This window comes from Marmota marmota, unplaced genomic scaffold (assembly GCF_001458135.2).
Source record: "Marmota marmota marmota unplaced genomic scaffold, marMar, whole genome shotgun sequence".
Classification (NCBI taxonomy): Eukaryota; Metazoa; Chordata; class Mammalia; order Rodentia; family Sciuridae; genus Marmota; species Marmota marmota.
Window position 1 is genome coordinate 20,757,975 of NW_025999869.1, and position 7,176 is coordinate 20,765,150.

Sequence of the window (7,176 nt, forward strand, 5' to 3'; positions counted from 1 at the left end):
AGAGGTAAGAAAGCATAATCATTCATTCATTTAATGAATATTTATTGATTTTACTATTATGAGCCTGCTGGGCATTGCTCTAAATGCTGGGGATTCAAGAGTGAATAAGACAGAGGAGAATACAAATTACAGCCTCAAAAAGTTTATCTTCTTAGTGGGAAGAGTTTGACAGTAAGAAAACAAGCAAAGAGACATCTCAACTTCAGATAATGAAATCAGCAGGGTTAGAACAACACTCTGGGGGACGGGTGTTACGGTTTAGGTATGAGGTACCCCCCTAAAGCTCACATGTAAGAAAACGCAAGAAAGTTTAGAGGTGAAATGATTGTCATATGAGAATTTTAACCTAAACAGTATATTAATACCCAGATAGGGATTAACTGGATGGTAATTGTAGGCTGGTAGGGTGTGTTTAGATGAGGTGGGTCATTGGTGACCTGACTTTGGGGTATATATTTTGTCCCTTGTCTGCTCCCCCACGCCACTTCCTGGTGCCACGTTCACAACTGCTTCCCTCTGCCACACTTCTGCCATGACGTTCTGCCTCCCCTCTAGCCCAAAGCAATGTCATTGGCCACCTATGGATTGAGATCTCTGAAACCATGAGCCTCAAAATAAATTTTTCCTTATAAAATTGTCCTTTTCAGGTCTTTGGTCATGGCAATGAAAAAAAAAATTGACTAAAACAATAGATAAAGAGCCCAAAAGCACTGGAGAAAAAAATGGAGGCACTTCCTGGGATGTACTTGATAGAGATGTTCTCTTGGGGAAGTCCTCGACTGTGAAGCAACCAGCTCTGCAGAGAGATGAAGATAATCCTAGCAAGCCAAGGGGACCTCGGGGGTACCCACCCTAAGCTGGGGCAGCGAGTTGTCATTATTGCTGATGGCTGTGGTCTCTGCTGTTCACCTCTAAGGCAGCTTCAGGACTGCTCTTCATTGCTCTTGTATTAGAGAGGGCCTTGTGATTAATTCTGGCCTCCACATTGTAGTAGAATAATGTGTTATCACTTAATTGTTGATATACAATCTGCCTGTTACACTTTCCCTCTGGAATAACAGCTAACATTTGATAGTAGGAATGGAGAATGCTTCACTACCCTAGCTCCTGAAATAAGCAGAGCCCTGTGTGATCCACAGTGGACCAATAATAACACCTGATACATTTTTTTGGTGGGGGGGTGGGAGGGGATATGCTTTTCTTTGTCTTGGGTAGATATCTAGGAATGGGATTGCTGGGTCATATTGTAACTTTATACTTAACATTTAAAAAAAAAACTTTGAAGCTACTTTCCAAAGACCATTTAGCCATTTGAACTTCTACCAGCATGTATGAAGATTTCAATTACTCCATGTCCTCACCAACATTTGTTCTTATGTGTGTGGGTTTGGTTTGTTGTTGTTGTTGTTGTTGTTTGTGGTGCTGTGGTAGAACCCAAGGCCTTATGCATGCAAGGCAATCATTCTGCCAACTGACCTATATCCCCAGCCCTTTGTTTGTGTTTTAGGTCGTTGACATTCCAACAAATCTGAAAGAATATGCCACTGTGGTTTTGATTAAGGAACATCATGATTTTAAATAACTGCATAAGCATAGTTGCAAGAAGAGCACTAAAGAGGTCTTTCCAGGGACCGGGGCAGTGGCTCAGCGGTAGAGCACTTGCTTAGTACATGTGAGGCACTGGGTTCGATCCTCAGCACCATATAAAAATAAATGAAGGTTAAAAAAAAAGAGATGCTTTCCAAAGTTCAGATGATTGATAAATGATAGACAAGGAAGTCAGGGTAGAAAGGGTGTGGACTACAAATTCCCACATAATATGAAGAACTTGCCAAACACTGTGCTAAAAGACCTGACCAAATTTTACTCTGGCCACCACCTGCAGCAGGCCATGTCCCTCAAGGTGACATGCGGTGCTGCCAAATCAAGCATTGTACGCTGCTTCAGCCCATATTACCAAACCACTTTTAGTATTTCTCCAATTACCGCCTTTTGCAATCTTCCATTTCTTCATAGCCCCCAATCCTGTTTGGTTTCCCCTTTTTCACTTTCTTACAGCCCCATTATTTGCTGTCTGTTTTCTCTTTAAAAATCTCTGTTACCTTCTTCTTAGTTGCAGTGGTCACGGTAAACACTGGAGTCTCTCTCCTCTGCTGGAATAATCAGTAATCACAAATACCTGATGCTTTTCCTCTTTAACAAGGAAAAGAAGACATATTCCAGAAGAGATTGAAATATCTTGTGGAAGGATTATATGTCGGGAATAAAAGTGTTCTTGGTTTTAGTAGCTGGGTGGGTAAGGGTGCCATTTATTGAGATGAAAAAAAATCTTGAGGAGAAATATGAAAGAAAAATAAGGAGAAATTTTAAAACTGTCTTGAAAGTTCAAATTTTGGTCCAGTGATACACACCAGTAACCCTAGTGACTCCAGAGGTTGAGGCAGGAAGATTCCAAGTTCAAGTCCAGCCTGGGCAACTTTGGAAGACCCTGTCTCAAAATTTAAAAAAAAAAAAATTAATAGGGCTGGGGATGCGGCTCAGGGGTAGAAGATCCTGGTGTTCGGGTCCCAATATTGAAAAGAAAGAGAAGGAAGGGAAGAGAATAGAAGAGAGAAATAAATTATAACAATGCAGATTTGATAGACTTATAACATATCCAATTAGAAATAGTAAGAGGTAGTGGAATGCATAAATATGGGATACAGGAAATAATGCAGTATGTGGTTATAAATTTGGGAGCCTCTTTATCCATATGGTATTTAAAGCCATGGGGTGGATGAGATCAGTGCATGAAAATGTGTAGACAAAGGAAATGGTCCAGGAACAACAGGTAGGGAAGTCTAACAATTAAAGGTAAGACTGAGAAGGAAGAATACACAAACAAAAAGAGAAGGAGGATATAAAGAGGCAAGAAGAAGATTGGGAAAGTGTGATAGTCTAGAAACCAGGAGAATAGTTTCATGCAGAGGGAGGCCAATGACACATGGTTAGTGAGGGAGTTCAAAGAAGTATCCATCAGTTTTAGCAGCATGATGACCATCCGCAAGAATGGTTTAGAGAAGTCGTGATGGTAGAAGGAAGATCAGAGATTAGAATGGATCAAATAAAGTAGAAGAGACAAGGAACCTGGTGCAGGTCCTCTAGACTAGCCCTTCAAGACTGACTGGAAGGAATAGAGAAACATGATAAAGAAGTAGAATTTGGATCATGGAAGGGAAATGTAAAATGTGCAAAACTGTAGTATATTTACATGCAATGGGGATGATTTGTTTGAATGAAGGAAACTGTGATGCAGGAGATGTGGGGAAACTACAGAAGTGGCATCCTTGAGAAAGTCACAGACACTAGCATAAACGACACCAGAGGATAACGGCTCTTGATAAAAGCAGTGAAAAGATGGGAGAACGTAGATACCGGCCTAGATTAAAACACACTATGGATTTGATAATGTGTGTCTGAGTGAGTCCCCTCTGCTTCTATTTTTTCAGGCAAGGCTATCAGATAAGAGTGAGGGGAGTGGGGTGGGGTGTTAAGGTATCTGAGAGGTAGACAAGAATTACCTCCAAGAGGAGAACACAGATTTACCAGGATGAGAATTCTAGGCAATGTGAGTGCCCATATGGAGTCTGTGCTCTTGAAATTAAACTGCAATGGATTAGTCACCATATTGCTATGTGTTTCATTTAGGGGCACATGTTCATCTGTTTAGGTTTCGAAGGTAAGGTAAATAATTAATTCAATCTGCTCTGGGTTGAGCCAGACAATCACAGGGCTGGAACAGCAAGGTTGATGAGGGGGTTTACATGGGCAGAGTGACCATCAGGGACCAGAGAGTTCCAATTGGGTAAGTGTGAGAAAAGTGCTCACACCTATCCAAACCGAAAGAATGGACTGACAGACACAATGTACAGAGAGTGAGGCTTTTAAGACAGTATTGCAAGATCAGGTATCTGGGTGAGCAGGTGCACCCAGGGCAGGTACATTAGCACTTGACTCACTACTGCTCAAGGTCCCTCCCCAGTTGCTTGTTGGCTAAGCCCTGTGGAGTGTACAGACTTCCAATGTCACCTGGGTTTTATTGTCTCTTATTATTTAAAGAATTGTACCTTTAATTATCTTCATGTAATTTTGCTCTCTTGTGGCAGGGGGGCCTTCTTGGGCTGAGCTGCTTCATGCATTTATCTCTGTTGGTCACGCCAGCCCCTTCCCCTTCCCCCCACCTCCTGTTTGTCAAGGGGCTGTGAATCTGTCACACTCTGGTGTTAACTGCTCTTAACTTTCCAGTTTGTTCTCCCTTCCAGCTGCTTTTTTTTAAAAGACCCCAAGTCATTTTATCTTTAAGGCTAAATACTAAATTGTAAAAGAGACCAATGGACTTTCCCTCTCTCACAGTAAGCAGGCGAATACGGGCAAGAACAGTCAGGGTGCAAACTGGTGAGGTGAATGCTGTGGAGAGTCAGCTGGGGTGAAGACATGGCTGTAGCAGGAAGGCTAGATTAATCAAGTTAGAAGCAAAGGGGTCGGTCATCAGAGAGCAAAGATGACTGAGAATAAGGGAGTAGCAGAATAAGACGGTTGAAATGAAGATTTCAGGAGTGATACAGCAACTGGAGATGATCAGGTCTAGGGTGAGAGGAGCTGAACATTGGAAGATGGAGGTGATCCCAGTGGAAGATCTTCCTGATATTTGAAATTACCAGATATTCTGGTAGCTTCTGCAAAGTCTTTACATGGTATTTAAATGGAGAGGGAGACATTCTTAGTCTGCAAATTTTCAGTATCAAAGGCCAAAGTCTTGGATTGCAGACTTTATCAATATCTGCAATAAATTGCCACAGATATTTTTTTAAGTCTCTGAGAAGGACCATCTATGGAATTGTCAGTTCAAAACTTGCTTCACCACATAGTGTAGCACCATTGGTCACGCTTAACCTGACCAAGAGTCTAATCCAGTAGTTCTCAACTAGAGATGATTTTTCTCCCACAGGGGGACATCTGGCGATATCTAGAGACATTTTTGATTGCTCTAACTTGTGAGGAGGAGAAACAGTGCTGCTGACATTTAGTGCAGAGTGTCCAGGGATGAGGCTAAGCATCCTGCAATACCTATGACAGCCCCCGCAATAAAGAATGATCTGGACTAAAATGTCAGTAGTGCTTAAATTAAGAAATTCTGGTCATGTTCTAAAAGCTGTTTGGGGAACTATCTTTCTCTTTTACCAGGTAGATGCACTTCTGAGACATAAAAGGCTACAGTGAGTTTTGTGTGACAATATGGCATGTGTAGAGTCCTATCAGGATCCATTTCCTAATCTCTCCTCCTCCACATACCTATGTTTCTGATGCAACTTGTTTTCATTTCCAGTTGGAGCTACAGAAAGCATCTGTAATCACTAAGTCATTCAATTAATTACCCGATGCATAAAATTAAGGTAATTAAAGAGGAAGAATTAGGTCAATCCTTCCCAATTGGCCACACTCTAGTTACCTGGTAAGTAAGCTGTTAATCTAATTGTGGAGACTCCCTGGGCTCAGAGAAATGCCCCAAGGTATTTCCTGTCTTTTCTAAGACATTTGCAATTTGCCAAAGGGCTCGCAATGGGAATTCTATGTTGAGTATCCAATACCTGGGAGCCTAATTCTGAATAATGTGATGCTTGTCCTAGACCTTTCCTTAAAGTTTAGTGTCATGGTAGGTATTTATTTCAAATACTCATTCCTAGTCCCAGCTCTGTCACTAATTTATGGTGTCACTCTGGTGAGGACACTATCTCTCTCTAGATTCAATTCACTGCCTATAGCATGAGAGAAATAGGTGAACAGGTCATTTTGAAAACCAAAATATTAATAATACCAGAATCATTTTGACAGGTGCCAGGTGACTCAACAAAAAAAGAGATCTGATATCAACCTTTAGGATTCGCTCTAAAATAAGGGAAAGACAGATACCAAACACATATGTGACCATACATACAAAGGCACAATATTGTCAAGGCCCTCCTACTTAAAATATGGTTCTTGGGCCAGTTTTGTCAGCTTCACTGAGAACTTATAAAATCAGGAGCCTGGGTTCCCACTTTAGGCTTAATCAGCATCTGCATTTAGCAAGACTCTACAGGTGTCTAGTAGGTGCATTACATTGGAGAAGCACTGGTCTAGGAGCTAAGAGGGCTTTTATGGACTTTTTTTTTTTGGTATTAGGGATTGAACCCAGAGGTGATTTACCATTGTGCTCCATCCCCAGTCATTTTTATGTTTTATTTTGAGACAGAGTCTCACTAAATTGCTGAGGCTGGACTCAAACTTTTGATCCTCCTACCTCAGCCTCCCAAGTCATTGGGATTACAGAAGTGTGCCACCTTGCCCAACTCTATGAACTTTTAACAAGTTGGGGTGGGAAAAAAAGGGGAAAAGATTGAATAAAACAAGGGCAACAGTTTAGGTCCCTTTGGCAGATATTTGAAGATGACAGTGTAAAGCATTTAAGTAGAAGAACATAATCTAAAAGCTATGAAGATTCAATTGTCCATGTGTGAACAGATTGTAGAAAGTAAACTAGAAAAGGTAAGACAGTTACTAGGTTGTTGAAAAATTTCAGGATAATGGTATTATGAAGATAGATATAATAATAATTAAGACTTAATTTTTTTTTGTATTTCAACAGCACTCTTGCAAAAATTATAAGATCTTGTGATTTCAATTTAAGATTTAAGAAATTTAAGATCAGCAAAGAGACCTTAAATCTCATTCTAGAGAAAAGGCCCAGTGGCCCACGGCTGAACAGAGCTTCCAATCACTCCTGCAAGGTAGGCAGGCCTGCGACCCACCAGCAGAAGAGGAGCAGCTGCCTGCTGAGAGGCAGAGCCGCCCCCTCCCCCTGCGCTGGCAAGGTAGAGGGAACTGTGACCATCCACAGAGCAGGCCCAGCGGCCTGCTGAGGGGCAGAGCCGCCCCCCACCCCCAGCGCCTGCCAGGTAGGCGGAACGGTGACCACCGGCAGAAAAGGCCCAGTGGCCCACGGCTGAACAGAGCTTCCAATCACTCCTGCAAGGTAGGCGGGCCTGCGACCCACCAGCAGAAGAGGAGCAGCTGCCTGCTGAGAGGCAGAGCCGCCCCCTCCCCCTGCGCTGGCAAGGTAGAGGGAACTGTGACCATCCACAGAGCAGGCCCAGCGGC